The sequence below is a fragment of the Cervus canadensis genome, chromosome 13 (assembly GCF_019320065.1).
Source record: "Cervus canadensis isolate Bull #8, Minnesota chromosome 13, ASM1932006v1, whole genome shotgun sequence".
NCBI lineage: Eukaryota > Metazoa > Chordata > Mammalia > Artiodactyla > Cervidae > Cervus > Cervus canadensis.
In genome coordinates this window covers 41,805,684-41,819,391 of record NC_057398.1, presented here as the reverse complement: position 1 = coordinate 41,819,391, position 13,708 = coordinate 41,805,684, and the positions used below count along the sequence as shown (strand labels likewise).

At 44.0% G+C, this 13,708-nt stretch overlaps 1 protein-coding gene across 2 annotated transcripts in view; it reads right to left on the bottom strand.

Moving 5' to 3' along the window:
- Positions 1-2,180, bottom strand: part of SCYL3 (SCY1 like pseudokinase 3) — a 39,166-nt gene extending 36,986 nt beyond the window's left edge. Inside the window, exon 1 of one of the 2 annotated variants that reach the window (XM_043484844.1) lies at positions 1,759-2,180. The gene's annotated coding sequence lies outside the window, so the exon portion shown is untranslated. Of the gene's footprint in view, positions 1-1,458; positions 1,617-1,758 lie in introns of those variants that run through there. The other variant, XM_043484845.1, reaches the window with a different exon arrangement.
- Between the last annotated feature and the right edge of the window lie 11,528 nt (positions 2,181-13,708).

Sequence of the window (13,708 nt, the reverse complement as noted above, 5' to 3'; positions counted from 1 at the left end):
TATTGAGAAATAAATATTAGGAGGAAAATAAAAAGATGTGTTGTTGACTGCAATTTGTTTATGTCTTAAAAGCAGTAATTCTTAATATGTAGCTTCACAATTCTTACATCCTAAGATGTAAGTTGTATAGTTGTATCCTAAGAGGCACAACTGTTGCTATAAACAACGCTTTAAAAATGACAATTCAGCTAAAATGGACTTACTGAAATGTAATACTGGTAAACAAGAACACCTGGACCTCCAAAATGCTCTTTTTTGTTTTGAAGAGTAAAGGGGAAAGCACCAAATCATTTAACCTTGAAATGAAAAAGTCACAAAAAGGCAGAAAAAGATACTCTAATATTAGCATAGGTATTTTTCAGAATTTACCACCTGGTGGCTCAGTTGGTAAAGAACCCGCTTGCCACAGTAGGAGACCAAGAGACACAGACTCCATCTCTGGGTCAGCAAGATCCCATGGAAAAGGAAATGTCAACCCATTTCCAAGCTCTGATATTCTTGTCTGGAAAATTCCATGGTCAAAGGAGCCTGGTGGGCTACAGTCGATGGGGTCGCAGAGTTGGGCAAGTGTGATCTCCTGCGCAAGCGCACACACACTAAAATAAAATATTGGGTAGACAGTTTGACTTGTATAGGTATCATCGTCTTCTCTTTAAAATGTTGTTCACCTATCTTGCTTCATCCTTTTACTTCTTTGGGCAGCACATCAGGTTTCTGGGCCACCTGTGGGATTAAAAGCCCTTGTCTATGTTACTGGGCAACTCATACACTAAACTAAGAAATGACTGTTCTTTGAGGAACTCGCTCTCCTTCGCAAGGAATTGGGATGATCGTGATCTTAACTCCCTCAGCTTGGAGTTCCAACGATAAGGTTTTGCACTGAGAGTTCAAAGGTACTGATCGGTATTTTGTTATCTGGTGGTAACATTACTTGAGGCCCTTCGCTTTGATCTGTTTCACGTATACATTGCCTATAATGAACTCTGTCCAGCAATGTATAATGAAGCCTTTGCGTACCTAAAGAACTAAGTATGACTTCAGCTAAGGCACGGGATGTTTTGGGGGTATGCGCATGGGTCCTTAAAAACAACAGTAATAGGGATTCCAAAATTCAGGATCCAACTGAGTATTCGCACGGTTTCCTATATATGTTTCATCTTTATTCTAAACAAAATGCACTACCCAGAGACAGGAGCCAGCGGGGCCCCTGGGGCCCTGCACCGGTCTCCGATCGAGAATGAAGGCAGCATCCCAGGGCGGGCGCGAACCCCGGCTCCCGCGGCCCGGCCCCAAGCGCCCGGCCCCGTCGCGCCCCTGCCGCGCACACTCGCCCTTCCGGGGGCCAGGAGGGCAGCCCAGGAGCGGAGGCTGGGGGTCGACGGGGATCTGACCGCGACTCCTCGGGTCGCTGAGAGGCCGGGGCGGCGATCCGGCGATCCCCCTTCGCTGGCCGCTCACCTTCCACACCTGCCCACGAGGTCGGGCTCAGAGGCTCCCTTCCAGCGCCCCACCGGGCGGGGGTCGTCCGCAACGCCCAGATTAGCAGGGGGCCCTACAGTGAGCAGGGAGGCTGCGCGGAGGCTGCAAGCAGCGCCCAACCGGCAGCGGTGCCGCGCCGAGCTCGCCCCCGCGCGGGTCCCAAGCGCGGACCCGCGAGCAGGACGCGCGCCCCCCGCCTCTCTCCCGGCCCGGGCCGGCCCCCTCCCCGGCGGCCCAGGCCCGCACTGACGCAGGACGCAGCTGGCGGCTCCCTGTTACCTGCGGGTGGGCGGTGGGGGAGGCGGCCAAGGGTCTTAGCTCCGGTCCCCTCTTCGCCCCGTGTTGACACCAACCACCCTCGCCTCCCCCGTGACGCTCTGGCCACTACACCCACAATCTTCGGAGTCTGGTCTCTCCGGCACCATAGAGACGGGTCCGGAAGCCGGAAAGAATGCCGGCCTTCAGCCCTCCAACGCCACCACAAGGGCGAGAGAACCCGGAACCAAGATAGAACGGCCGCGCAGGTGTTTCTCAGGCCGGTGCCATCTTGAGTGTGGGCGACAGTGCGGGCCCGCGGCTCACTCTCTGCCCCTAGTCTCCTAGTTGGTCTGTGAGGATGTCTCCTCTCTTGGACTCTGACTTAAACGTGAAAGTCAGCCTTGATTTTAATTTTCAGCCTTTTAACCTCACGTCTTAACTGGATTTCCGCCCGGATCAAAAATGGCCGCTGGTAGCCTCTAACAAATAGAAAAGGGGCGGGACGGAGAAGAAATTGGTGAGGACTTTTAGGAGAGTGACGTGGCTAACCCCGCAGCTCTGATTGGCTGTGCTGCGTGGGCCGAAGTCCTAAGAATCCCGGACTAAAGCTGGCAGAGGTGGAAGTGATTCCAGCTGAAGCGCTTTCAGATAGAGAATCTGAAGTTACGCTTAAATCAGCGGGGAGTGAAATTGGGATTATTAATAGTGTTTGTGGGTCCCTGGGTCAGGAAGATCCCTAGGAGAAGGAAACGGCAAGCCACTCTAGTATTCTTGCCTGGAAAATCCGTGGCCCTTGGGATCGGGTAGGATCAGCCACGACTGGGCTCGCGCGCGCGCGCGCGCACGCACACACACACACACTATTAATACTGAGAGTTTCTACTTAATAGGGTCTTGTGAAAGTAAAGTGAATAAACGTGATATTTTTAGAACTAGTTGACTCAAACCCAGTATATTTTCTCTATTATCCTACACATGATCTTAGTCATCGCTACTATTTAATACTTTTACAACCTCGCAGTTGATATAAATCATTCAATCACCTAAAAGTTTTAAATTCTTTCTGGCTTATTACAGTTTGGATAAGGACCCCACAGTTACGTCACCAGATTAAGTGAGTGAAAGCAAATATCAAACCAAATTTTGTCCCTTGTTCAGAAATGAATATTTATTAGAAAGTAGGCACAGTTAGTATTTAATCTGTCTTATTATCTGGTTGAAAGTGGTGCTCTCCGTCCTGGGTCAGCACTGTCCTATATAAATAGAATTTGAGCCACAAATGTATTTTTAAGTTTTCTAGGAGCCACATCTGAAATAGTGAAAAGAGGGGCTTCCCTGGCAGTCCAGTGATTAAGACTCTGACGTCCTACTTGAGGGGCATGGGTACATGGCCAGAAGATTGTCATTTAAACATGTACCCAATAGAAAAGATTAATGAGATACTTTACATTTTTTATACTGTCTTCAAAACCTGATATGTATCTTTTACAATTTAAACTAGCCATATATAAATGCTCAAAATTCACATGTAGGTAGTGTGATCACACTATTGGAGGGTGCAGTTGTAGGTAGGTTTGACCACCAGCTTGTACTGCCAAGCTGAGAAACAGACCCACAGGGCTGAGGAGGCAGGATTCCACTGTCAGCATCTGGCAACCGAAAATCTTGCAGACCGGTGGGAAAGCCAGAGTCAACAGGGATGAAGCCTCAGATGGCATCTGGAAAGGTTGAGGACTAGAATTTTTAAACCCTGTTTTATTAGGAATGGAGAGCATTCTTTTGAGATTTCATCTCTAGTATTCATCATGATAATTATTAATCTGTAAAAAGCCATCTCTGGCATTCACTGTGATAATTAGCAAAATATCCAGTGTTATCAGAGATCAAGGTGACTAAATTATTTGTAGCTCCATCTCTGGAATGTGGCCTTTCTGGTATGATGCCAGCTAACTATTTCCGGAGTGTGGGTTACTAGAATGCTAGCTGCCTCTAGGGCATAGCTTAAACCAAATAACCCACAGAGAATATTACACTGTCCTGAAGAAATTTAAAGTCAACCACAGACATCGTACACCCATGTTGTAAGGAAAATTGGCCTGCTTTGTAAACTGTAAACACTATACAAATGTTATAGAACTTACAAGCTTATGTTACAGACTATGTGTATCCCATAGATATTTAAGACACACCTTTCTGAACCACGCACTCTGCTAACCAGTAAGAAAAGAAGATAACAGTCATTACAGAAAAGTGTGTTCTTTGAGGGGCCCAAATTAAACTTTTTAAGTGATTGCAGTGATGGTGCTAGGAATGCTATTTTTGTTTTTTGAAGTACCTGCCCCACCACCAACAAGTAAGTTTCAAGCTACTTGTTGTGTGTGAAGCTGGGTATGAGCTAAATGACTCTACACACCCGTGGTTACGCTCATGCTTTCCTGACAATTGCTTTTTGTTCATTCAGTTAGTCAACAAATACTTTATAAGTGCTCATTATATGCCAACCTCTGCTCTAGAGACTGGGGAAACATCCTGGCAAACAAAACAAGATAAATTTCCTGCTTCTACAGACCTCGCATCTTGGAGGGGTGGTGTGGGGTGGGGGTGGGGATAAGGGGAGAGAGAGACAATAAGCATATAAATGAATAATGGTAAATCCTCTGAAAAATGAAACAAGGTAATAATAATAGCAGCTAACACATGTTGACTATTTACTGTTATGGTTTAGTGTTAATTCACTGAAGCTGTGTATCAATCCTACTTTACCCATGAGGAATCTTCCATGAGGAAACTTATGCACAGAGAGGTTGGTTAACTCTACCAAAGTCACACAGTGGTAACAGCATAGAGTAGTTTGCCTACAGATTTCATTTTCTTAACCACCATGCAATGCTGCCACCCTAATGTGACAGAGAGTAACGGTGGGGGGGGAGGGGGGCAGATACAGGACATGCCCTCCAAAGAGGGCCTCTTTGTAAAGGTGATGTTTGATCTGAACACTGAATGACAATTATGTGAAGACCAGTGTGTAAACCATTCCTGGCACAGAGACATCAGTGGAGAAGTTCCCAAAGCAAGAGCTAGATTGATGTGTTTAAGGAACAAGAAGAGGGTCAGTGTGGCTGGAGGGGTGTTCATGAGACCACTGGGGCTAGGGCTTAAGGGTCATGGGAGGGCATTTGGAAGCCACTGAGGATTCTGTGCAAGAAAGTAACAATCTAGTCTACAGTTTTAAAAACATACTGGCAATTATGTGGAGAACGGATCATAAGAGGAGAGAAAGGCAACAAAGAGACGGCGTAGGCAAATTTAACAATAGTCTATGTGGGGAGTAATAGTGACTTGGGCTACAGGACAAGGAACAGAGATGGAGTTAAGTGGTCAGAAATATATGATGCAATAGAGGGCTGTGGAATGCATGGTGTACCACCACCCCTACCCACCGTCACATCTAGATGTTGAAATCCTAAACCCTAGATCATGGATTGAAGCCCTAACCCAAATGGGGATTGGACCTTTGGTCAATAGTTTGGGTTAGATGAGGTTATGAGGGTGCCATCCTCATAATGGGATTAGTGCCTTTGTAAGAAGAGACACCAGAGAGCTTACCCTTTCTGTCTCTGCCACGTGAGGACAGGGTGAGAAGGCAATAATCTGCAAGCCAGGAAGAGTGCTCTCACTAGAACTGTGCCGATGTAAATGTCTGGTGGTGAAGCCCCTGCGCCTATGGTATTTTATTGTGGTGGTGTAAGCCCACTAATACACAGAGTGAACGGTGTTTGCTGGTAAGAAGAAGTGAAGTAAGGGGTCGGGGTTGCTGCCTTGGGTTTGGCTCTAGCAATTAGGTGCATGGTGAAACCATACCAAGTTCACAGAACCTGTTAGATATCCAAGTGGAACTGTGAAGTCAGCTCATAAAGCTTTAAGGAGTCACTGGAAAGTTCCAGACAGGAGATAATAAAGTGGATGTCATGTTCTCATAGGTTGCAAATATCCTGATATACTGTATAATTCAGTTATACTTAACACATAAAAAAAGGGAAAAAAAAAAAGAATAAAACAGCTATAGCACAAGACAGTATCTGAACAAATGAATTTAGAGACTACTGCCTCTCTGCGTAAGATTCTTTCTCCACTATTCAGTGGTGTGCTGGTAAATGGTTAACAGCTTATAAAGTTTATTATATCAAAAGATACATAGCACACAATTTACAAACGTAATAATAAAATACATAATATTCTTTATTGTAGATCCCACACAGCCAGTCGATTCTCACAATACGCTTTCATTGATTTTTGCTGTACTGTTGTGTTCATGGTCAACCTGTGGTTACAGTTGGTGAATGAGTGTAGTTCTGATATGAATGGAGGTGACTGTTTTCATTTATAGTAACAGTTAAAATGAAAACAACAAGGACATATGTTGGAACTTCACTCATTAATCAATGATGTGAGTTATCTTCTGTGCTGAATCCAATGTAGCTTTTAACAGTAGAATATTTTCTCAATTCTTATTGCTATCACAATGTAACATCTACAGTCAAGAAGGACTTTTAAGTTTAATTTGCATTGTTATTAATATTCTTCATCACTTAATTAAGTCTAGACAGTCAACAAAATGCTACACAAAGCCCTGATTTGCAGCATTTGCTGAATTCTATAGTGTAAATACCCCAACCACGATGAACTTCATGGTACCAATATGACATCACTGAATGCAGAGTTGGGGAAAGATTTATTGTTTGTTTTTTAGTCACTCAGTCCTTTCTGACTCTGCGACCCCATGGACTGTAGCACACCAGGCTTCCCTGTCCATGGAACTTTACAGGCAAGAATACTGGAGTGGGTTGCTATTTCCTTCTCCGGTGATCTTCCCGACCCGCTGATTGAAACTGCCTCTCTTGTGTCTCCTGCATTGGCAGGTGAATTCTTTACCACTGTGCCACCTGTGAAGCCCCCATAGAGATATAACAAATGTAAATAATCTCTGATCATGGATAATAATAATAGCTGGTGTCCAAACTCTCAATTCCAATCCAGCAAAACTGAGGACCAGACAGTAGAGTCTAGTATGCATGATCACCTGTGGCCCCCCTTCAGGGATGTGTCTGGGAAATATAAAGGCCTTTCTCATGTCATATCCTACAATCTTCACTGTGCATTGTTTTCAAAATCACAGCATCACTTTCTGACCAGAGCCCTTCTAGCTATTTCCCTATTTTGCTTTAAGACTATTTTCAACTTCATCGTATATTTCCTTCCAACATGGCAGGTTCCAAAGTTAGCAGAGGTTGGTTTGAGTACACATTTGCTGCTCACTGTCTGGAGTATTCTTGGGCAAATTCATTTTACTCAACCTGTGTTCTCAGCTGCAAAACAGAGATTAAAGTAGTACCTATCTGTGTCTGTGAGGGTCAGACTAGGTAAACCATGTGGAGGGCTACCACATGCCAAACATCCCATCATTGTTACATCTTGTTACTGCTGTTCTGTGGCTGGTCCAGACCCCAGGGGGCCTGACTTTATTCACCAAAGTTCTCATTTGAACCCTTGGTTCAACCTTTGGGTCTGAACCCAAAGGTTCAAACCATTTCACCTTTGAACCCTTGTTTTTCCATGGCCTTTGGGGTGCAAAGCCCTAACCTCTGACTCATTTACCTGAGAGATCCCACCCTATCTTTTTAAACAATTATATTTTAATGACCTCTTTCTCCTCTGCTGTGATATGAGTTCCACAAGGGAAATAATCTTTGCCTGTTTATTGATCTAACCTTCGTTGTAGGTTGTCAACAAGCATTTACAGATGAATGGTGAATGAAAGGGTGGAAAGTTAGACACTAGTCTGTTAACAGTCACTATGCAGGGAATTTTTTTTTTTTCATGATATACCTGAATATTGTGTGCTGTATGTGATACACTGGGGTTCCCTGGTGGTTCAGATGGTAAAGAATCTGCCTGTAATGCAGGAGACCAAGGTTTGATCCCTGGGTCGGGAAGATCCCCTGGAGAAGGAAATGGCAACTCATTCCAGTATTCTTGCCTGGAGAATCCCATGGACAAAGGAGCCTGGTGGGCTACAGTCCATGGGGTTGTAAAGAGTCAGACATGACTGAGTGTGTAACACATTATGTGATTCATTAAGCATAGATTACTTTTGTCATTTTAAAGATAATAAAGGAATAAGGAACTGAAATGTAAACTCAGACTGGAAGCTCTTGTAGTCTCACAGCTAATAAAACAGTGCTCTGTGCTGTGCTTAGCCGGTCAGTCGTGTCCGACTCTTTCTGACCCCATGGACTGTAGCCTGCCGGGCTCCTCTGTCCATGGGGACTCTCCAGGCAAGAATACTGGAGTGGGTTGCCATGCCCTCCTCCAGGAGATCTTCCCAACCCAGGGATCAAACCCGGCTCTCTCACATTGCAGGCAGATTCTTTACCATCTGAGCCACCGTGGAAGCCCAAGAATGCTAGAGTGGGTAGCCTATCCCTTCTCCGGGGGTCTTCCAGACCCAGGAATCGAACACTTGCATTGCAGGTGGATTCTTTACTAGCTGAGCTGTGCCCATAGTTCGTTATTATGTGGTAACAATCTTGGCGTGTGAGAACCTGAAAGAGCAGCTGTAAAACATTTGACAGGAAAGATGAAGGGATATAGCATGTGCATATTTCCTGACAAAGTGCTAAGTTATCGTTACATACTTAAGGTGAGAAATAGTAACACATGATTCTCTGCTAGTTTCTCAGTTCTCTCCAAAGCTGTGTCTATAGTTCAAGTTAAAAACTGTTTGCTCTTTTACCTTTAAAACAACAAAAAGTCCCCATTCCTCTCCACAGCACTCCATGAGTCCTCCCCTAAGAATCTCAGGGCTGCCTTGTCTCCTGAGTTATACCCCTCCTCCTTGCAAACACCCACCCCAGTCTAAGTTCAAAGTCGAGGAGGAAGAAGCAAGTTTGTTAGGACAAATAGCTTCCCTGGTGGCTTGGATGGTAAAGAATCTGCCTGCAACGCAGGGGACCTGGGTTTGATCCCTGGGTTGGGATGATGCCCTGAAGAAGGAAACGGCAACCCACTTCACTATTCTTTCTTTCTTTCTTTCTTTTTTAAAGGATAATTGCTTTACAGAATTTTCTTGCTTTCAGTCAAACCTCAGCATGAATCAGCCATAGGTGTACATATGTCCCCTCCCTCTTGACCCTCCCTCCCATCTCCCTCCCCATCCCAGCCCTCTAGGTTGGTACAGAGCCCTTGTTTGAGGTCCCTGAGACATACAGCAAATTCCCATTGGCTATCTATTTTACATATGGTGATGTAAGTTACTCCAGTATTCTTGCTTGGAGAATTCCATGGACAGAGGAGCCTGGGAGGCTACAGTCTATGGGGTTGCAAAGAGTTCAGCGAACACTGTCACAATTAGGACAAAGGGATTCTGTGAAAAGTCTGTCCAATGGTCAGCAAACATTTTAACAAATAAATGATCCTAAAGATTTTAGATTTTGCAAGCTTTTGTCCTCACTATTGTTACTAAAGTTTATTAAAAAGTATGTTTTCTTTTACTCATGGCAGCTGTTCTCTTCACCAATCCCTTGTATTCTTTCATCTACTTCTCTGTTCCAACTTCTACTTCTTTTTTTATTTACTTCTTTTTCCCACTGTACGGAGCAAATCAAATCCATCAGGCATGAAGTCTTCAGACCAGGGACATTCTGGGCAGAAAAGACCACATCAGTGTGTTCAAACAAGTGGACAGGACAGATGCCTGTGTCACAAGAGTGCAGGGAATGGTACCACTGCTACTTCCCATCATTTTGATAAGAGACAAGAGGGGAAGAGCAAGGGTTTATTTGCCTCCTTACCTTCTGTAGAAAATAAGAAACCAAGAAAATGCTAAAAGAATCAGGTAGGGATGTAGTGAAATCAGAGTAACCCTGAACCAAATAAAAAGGGCATTTTCATAACCAGAAGTCAGATCAAGGAAGGGAAGTTAGGGAGTACAATATAAATGTGATCACAGTAAGAGGGTTTGGGGAGAGATTAACCAAAACAGGACATGCCATGAGATTAACGCTCAGAACAAAAGCAGGGCTGAGGTGTGAGTCTGGTCAAGTCTCACAGCTGACTCACTGGTGCTCTGCTCCCCATGGTAGTAAACTCATGTCTGCTCAAGTGGACGTGTGCATTTGGAAATTTACTTTTCATTCTGAGCATTTTATTGCTGCCCAAAGAGGGACTGGAGTGATGAATGAATCAAGAAAACAGGTCTATCCATAGGATGGAATATTATTTGACCATAGAAAGGAATAAAGTACAGGCTGTCTCTGACTTCTGGTGGTTTGACTTATGATTTTTCAACTTCACAGGTGGTGCTAGAGCAATATGCATTAAGCAGAAACTGTTACTTTGAATCTGAGCTTTTCTTGGGCTAGTGATGTGTGGTGTAATACCCTGTCATGATGCTGGGCAATGGCAGCAGCCACAGCTCTCCATCAGCCACACGACCATTCTGCACCCAGACAGCTATTCTTTTTCACATTCAGTACAGTATTCAATAAATTACATGATATATTCAACACTTTATAAAATAGGCTTTGTGTTAAATGATTTTGCCCAAAATTGTAGAGGAACTAAAGAGCCTCTTGCTGAGGGTGAAAGAAGAGAGTGAAAAAGCTGGCTTAAAACTCAACATAAAAAAAACAAGATCATGGCCTCTGGTCCCATCACTTCATGGCAAATAGAAAGGGAAAAAGTGGAAGCAGTGACAGATTTTATTTTCTTGGGCTCCCTCCCAAATCACCGTGGATGGTGACTGCAGTCGTGAAATTAAAAGACGCTTGCTCTTTGGAAGGAAAGCTATGACAAACCTAGATTGCATATTTAAAAGAAGAGATATCACTTTGCCAACAAAAGTCCATGTAGTCAAATGGACTATGGTTTTTTCCAGTAGCCACGTACAGATGTGAGAGCTGGACCATAAAGAAGGCCGAGTGCTGAAGAACTGATGCTTTCAAATTGTGGTGCTGGAGAATACTCAGTTATCAATAAAAAGAAGTCCATGTAATGTGTGTGACCCTGAAGGACCATGGATATCATCTTCACCAAGTTGTTGTTTAGCATTTGTAACAAAAGTGAACTCTGTATTAACTGGTGCCTTGTGTCATATTCTATGTTACTAAAAGTCAAGTGTGAGAAAAATTAAGTGGGGTTAGTCATAAAGACAACATTAGGAATGTTAAAAAACCAAACAAGTAGTCAGACTTAACTTCAATGAGATCAGATTGACAGGTTCCGCTTCCATTTCCAAAGCATTTCACTGCATTTCTGATTTGTGTGCAGGTTTGAGCTCCCTCTCCAAAAAACATGGGTCTCCTTTCCAAAATCACAGAATTAAGATGGATTCCTTCAGCCCAGGATTGGAAATCAATGAGCTGTGAAAGTTAAGATCACTGAGAAGTTTCAGCTCTTCCTTAACTTGCCCTCCTAGAGTCTAGACCTTAATGGGTAGCTTCACATCCCATCTGGTGCAAACGATAATATTCGTGCTCTGTGGGGTTCAACTTCACAGTCATGCCCTATCCCAGTGCCGATGACAGTGCAGCTCAAGCAGACTTGAGACACTGGTAAATTGTGGATAAGGAGGAAAAAGAGCTGACTTCATAAGAGGTGTTTATTCTGCTTTGAAGTAGCGGTTACAACATCTAGATTCCAGATTCACTTACTTCAGTTCCCCAAACCCAGCAAGATTAAGATGCCTGGAACAGGAAAGAGTAGCGGAAATCAAGTATGTGCTAAACATTTCTTCTCAGGGTGGGAGGTGGGAGGCAGGTTCAAGAGGGAAGGGACATGCATGTATCTACGGCTGATTCATATTGATTTGTGATAAAAACCAACAGAATATTGTAAATTATCCTTCAAGTAAAAATAAATTTAAAAAAACACAAAATTTCTTCTCACAAATTAATTAACTGCAGGGTTTCTATATTGAGCTGTCATGAGGATCAAGCACAAGTATTTCTTTTTACTGCAAAGTCCCATGTGTGGGAACTCTGGTCATCAAATGTTTCTAAATGGCCTTGAGAGATCAAGATCTGTAGGAACTGATAATTTTGCTGAGAAACAAATTAAAGTATTTGCTCTACAGAGTGATATGTTATTCTTCTCGATTGTTTTTCATTTAGGTAATAACTCATGAACTCACAGTCTTCCTGTACTTGTGTGGTGGTACATGTGAAGAGAAAGTGAAAGGTTTAAAGAAGGCTTAGTACCTGTGACTTGAAACATTTGTATAGGCTTTGATATATATATTGTTCTCTATATAATTTACATCAGTTATCAATTGCTATATAACAAATCATCACAAGTTTAGTAGCTTCAAACAGCAACTTTTTTCCTTTTTGCTCACAAATCTGTAAGGGTTTGGGCAGGGTTTGGCAGGGCAGATCATCTTGGTTCATGTGGTGTCCTCTGTGAGGGTTTGAGGGTGGGGAGGGCTGGAATCTTCTGAAGGCTTATTTACCTCTAGCTGTTAATCCTGCCTGTCTACAGGGACCTCAGGTGGGACCATCTCCATATGGCTGGGCCCCCTCATAGCATGGCAGCTAGTTCCCGGAAAACAAGGCAGAAGTGAAAGTGTTCTTAGGACTTGGTCTAGGATGTCATGTGGCATCATTTCAGCTTAACCCTATCGGTTGAAAATCTGGTTCAAGGAGAAGGGACGTGGACTCATTACCAGATGGGAGGAGTACCAATTTCACTCTGTGAGATGAGCAGGGTGGATGGGGTCTGCTGGGGCGGTCATCACTGGGAAACACGATTGGCCACAGCAACCCAAAACTGAAAGGCTTGAAACAACATCAGTTGATCATTTTTAGGTTTTTGGTTGACTGTGTGGTCCTTCTTCTGGTCTCACTGATGTAACAGAGTATGGGTGATATGTCAGCAGGATTGGGGTCACCGAAGCTGAGAGAGACAGGCGTTTGGGCTTCTCTAAGTCTTTTCACAGCATGTCAGTCTCAGGGAGCATTCTACAAGGGCAAGGGCAGGAGCTACAAGCCTTCTTGAGGTGCAGACGCCAGAACTCACATATCATTTCTGCCACATAGAATTGGCCAGAGCAAGATACAAAGTGAGCCCAAATTCAAGAGGTGAAGAAACAGAGTCCATCTCATGATGAGGAGAGCAGAATAATACCATGGACATCTTTTTCAACCAGTACACATGGCCTTATGGCCACAATTGTTTATATTGTGTCCACATGCAGAATATACTCAATTCCCACCCCACCCCAACAAGTCATCTACCATTATGGCCTCAGGCTCTGGCTTGATGTGCAGGCGCCTCTCATCAAAATCATATTTGGGCGAGAATGAGGCTCCTGGGTGTGGTTTTCAGGTTCTCCTCTGTTATAGCTTCTTTTGGTTCAGAGACTTGTGCACTGAAAGAAGTTACTCGACACCCTGTCCTGCTACCCCCACTCAGCATGCAATGATGAGACAAGGATGGGACAACTGCGAAGGACAATCCTAGTCAAAAAGGGGAGCCGTGGGAGCTGCTGGTTCACAGCAAACCTGAAATCCTGCCGGGCATGTTTGCTCATTCCTTTCATTCTGGGGTCAGGGAACAAGTCCTTAGTTAAGGCCTAGCTTTGCTACCAGTGAATCTTCTCTATTCCATTCCCAGGTGTTAGTTCAGCTGACCTATTAGAAACTTCAAACCCCACACATGACTCAGAAGAAGCAGTTTTTCACAGACTTCTCTACTGGTCCCACAATTACATAAAGTCTAATTCCTGTGATAAATTCCATATGCTATATCACTCAGAGTGGCTCTGTTTTTATGATCAAACTCTGAATGATATAAGACCAATTAAAAATAGCTGACTCCATCTGTCCCAGCATTTTCTTTGGTGGTATTACTCACTGTGGGCTTTGGATCTCGGATCTGAGGATGATCCCTGTAAGGTCAGGAGAAGAGCAGCAGC